General features: G+C 39.0%; 1 pseudogene; it reads right to left on the minus strand.

The window, feature by feature from the left end:
* Positions 1 to 2746: 2746 nt before the first annotated feature.
* LOC105035037 (protein NDR1-like) lies at positions 2747 to 3506 on the minus strand (annotated as a pseudogene).

Consider the following 3506-nt stretch of genomic DNA (forward strand, 5'->3'; position numbering starts at 1 on the left):
ATCTTTTGCCATGACCATTATATATTGATACGGAAGCTTTTGGAAATGGCCAGCTTGCTCTTATTGTAGGAAATCATAAAGGTGCTAGAATGATCTTTTGTAAAGTAACAGTGGTTTTTTTTTCCCAAAGAAAGTATTGTCGAACAGCTAATAACCCTTGTTGTTTGTCTGAAGTGCATTTTGGAGCTCAGTGGCATTAGGCCATATTGAAATCTGAAATATAACACGAATCCAAAAGTATGTATCACATTTGTAAATGGTGGCGTTATTCAGTTCCGGGATTTTCATCCTAGATTAAAAGTATCACATATAACCGCTGAGTGGAATTGCAGTAAAGAATGGAGAAGTATACAAGTAAATGGATAAATAACCAGCTGAGATCAAAATATGTTGTGAATTTAGGATTAATGTCTTAGTGCTCTGTCAAGCATAAGGATGAATGATTTATTCATTTACCATTTACGGGGTAACCTTTCAGATATCAATGACCTCAATTACTGGGATAGAACCTTATTTAGGGGAGGTAACTTCTGAATGTCAGCGGCTCTTACCGGGTTAAAACCTTATTTGAGCAATATTCCTCGCGGCGCTGGTTGGGCCCCCACCCATCTTGGATTGTGCACTCTTCAACTCCAAAAATCCTCCAAACGTAGCGGTGGGTCACATCATTGCCACAGACCAGAAGATACATTGGAATTTAGACCACACCATTGATTGAGCACCATCCAAATGACCATCACCTTCTCTAAGGGCAGCATAGCATACTCGATGAACGATAGCTGGGCGGTGCGCATATGCTGCAAAATTCACACCATATTGAGCTCCGTCCGTACTCGGCAGCTTTAGGACTCCAAAATATGGAACACCTTGACTCCTTATCTAAGTACCCTATCATCGAACTACCAACAGTCACCATTGATTTTCATAGTGAATTTCTTGGTCTCGCCATTGAGTTCTTTGCTGAGCCGATCTCGATAGCTCACCGGAATTGAGGTAATCACCCCTTGCCTTTCTTCCTCACCTTCCTTGGACCTAAGGTCACATTCGCCAGCTTGACTACAGTCAAATTATCGCTCGGTCCCACCAGAATCTAGCTCCCTGTTTTCCACCTCTGTTGCCTGGCTGATTTCTAGATTTCTCTCATTGTTCATTGCCATTGCTAGTTCGAAATGTAAGGACGTATTTGCAATTCTATACAAAATGCAGGGCAGTATTTTTTTTAGCTTTTTTAAAAATAAAATTAAGAACTAGCCCAGATAAAATGTGTAGGTGTCTACAGAGTTCCGGCGGATGCTTTCCAAGGCTTGGCTATCTCTATGGCTCTGTCATCCTCCGTCCATTTAGGTGGATCTCACTAAGAGAGAATGAGTGATTGCTTCAACCAAAAAAGAGAGGGTGATTGCTGATGATTTAGTCAGACATGACCGGATGGCAATACAGCTTGATCTCTTGCTACATGAAATCATACGAATTGACTTTGTATGAACGAGGAGAATGTTGCCACTCCCTCTTTTCCGTCTTAATTGATTAGATGCCGCTGGTGAGGAAATTCTTCTCTTCGAATGCAACGTATGAATTTGCCTATATGTTTCTGAGAAGAAGGCTTTGCATGTATGGATCATATCAATTAGAAAGTTGTATAGAATATCTGTCAAGGAATTGTGACTATGATGAGAGAAGAACTAGTAAGAGCTTTGCAATTTTTAATTATTCCTATGAAATTATATAAGCTTTTAAAATTTCAATTTCACTAAATGTAGCATATATAGAATGATATTGTTGCAGCTTTGAATTGAGGAAATGTGCATCCTCCAATGGATTTTGAGTAGGGCTAATTGTGATACAGCTATATTCTCTCGGAGCACAGACTATTTATGAGAAGGCTAGCGGAGGCAGCTGAGGATGCTTTCACACATTTACTATGAATGAATGAATGAATGATTTGGATGAAAGATTTCGACCATGCCCTTACAAGCAGAGAATTAGCATTCTAGATTTTCATGATATTTCTCTCAGGATTCGACCTTAAATAATTTATTCTCGAGGTTTTTGAGGTGTGAATTCTAGGTTCACATCTCAGACCAGCTCAAATACTTCTATTTCTTCTAGGTTGATATTATAATCAAAAAAAGCGAGCAAAAGATGTTGGAGGTTGGCAAAATATTAGCTCATTTTTATAACTCATATGTCAAAATAAATGAAGCTTACTGCTTGACACCAAAAAATAGGGATAAAAGTGGTACGGATATTATTCGTCAGATTCAATTTCGTATTCGAATCAATTCGGATATGAATAAAAATCTGATGACCTATCCGTATCTATATCTGTATCTGTATCTATCAAAGAAAAATGGATATGGATAAATAATTATCTAATCCATATCCAAATATCCGAGTTTATATGTAATCCTATATAATTTTATATAGTATTATTAATTTTTAAAAAAAATATACAATCATATAAAATGTTATTAACTTCATTTATCATCTATTTAGAAATATCTTTAATTTAGTAGCTATAAAATGTTTAATTACCTAAATTCTATCCATACTTATATTCATAATTCCAATATCCTAATCATATCTATATAGTTCAAAATAAATATGCATATAAATTTTTACATTCAAAAATATTATATATATTGTATTTGTATTCATCAAACAAAATAATTATGGATATGGATACGCTGGTATGCAATCCATATCCCATCCACCTTTAGCCCTACCATGAAATCATATCTGTATCTCACTCGTATTGATCTGAATCCTGTTAGTGACTTTTATCATAAGCAAATACACAATCAAACAATTATGTAACAAAAAAAAAACAATACCCAACGTTTCATATGCGACATCAAACTAATTACATTTACACCAACATAACACAAGAGGTGTTTCAAGGCCCCCCCCCCCCCCCCCCCAAAAATCAGGAAAAGAATAAAGAAAAGAAAAAAAGTCCTATCCTCCCAAAGCAGTGACTTCCGTTTCCTGCGACTCCGATGCATCCTCGCCTTGCGAACCTTTCCGTCCTTTCCAACCGACATCCTTGCCTGCTCGACCATCCTATGAACTCTACTCCACCACCATAATGTCTTATACCTCACCTTCGTCACCAACCCCATGGTCAACTGCGTCGTCCCATTAGTGACGGCCCTAACAACTGCGTCGCTCACCTCCGGCCGGCATCCACACCTCCTCTCAACGAGGTTGTCCTCTGATGACCCTGGTAGAAAGAAGGCACGTCATGGACCCGGCATTTTCATCGAACAAAAATAACGTGACGTTCATATCGGAATAGTAGACTCCGCCACCCAAGTTGGGGTTGGACACCTCGAGACCGAACAAGATGGTGGTGTTCCCGTGCCATTAGCGTTTGGGATGGAGAGGTCGACGATGGTGTAGGAGGGCGCCGAGGGGCGGAGGGTTAGCCAAAGAATTAAGATGAGGAAACCGGAGAGGGTGAGGACCAGTAGGAGCCAGCAGCAGACTCCGTCAGAGCGAGACAT

Source organism: Elaeis guineensis, chromosome 6 (assembly GCF_000442705.2).
Source record: "Elaeis guineensis isolate ETL-2024a chromosome 6, EG11, whole genome shotgun sequence".
NCBI classification, from domain to species: Eukaryota; Viridiplantae; Streptophyta; class Magnoliopsida; order Arecales; family Arecaceae; genus Elaeis; species Elaeis guineensis.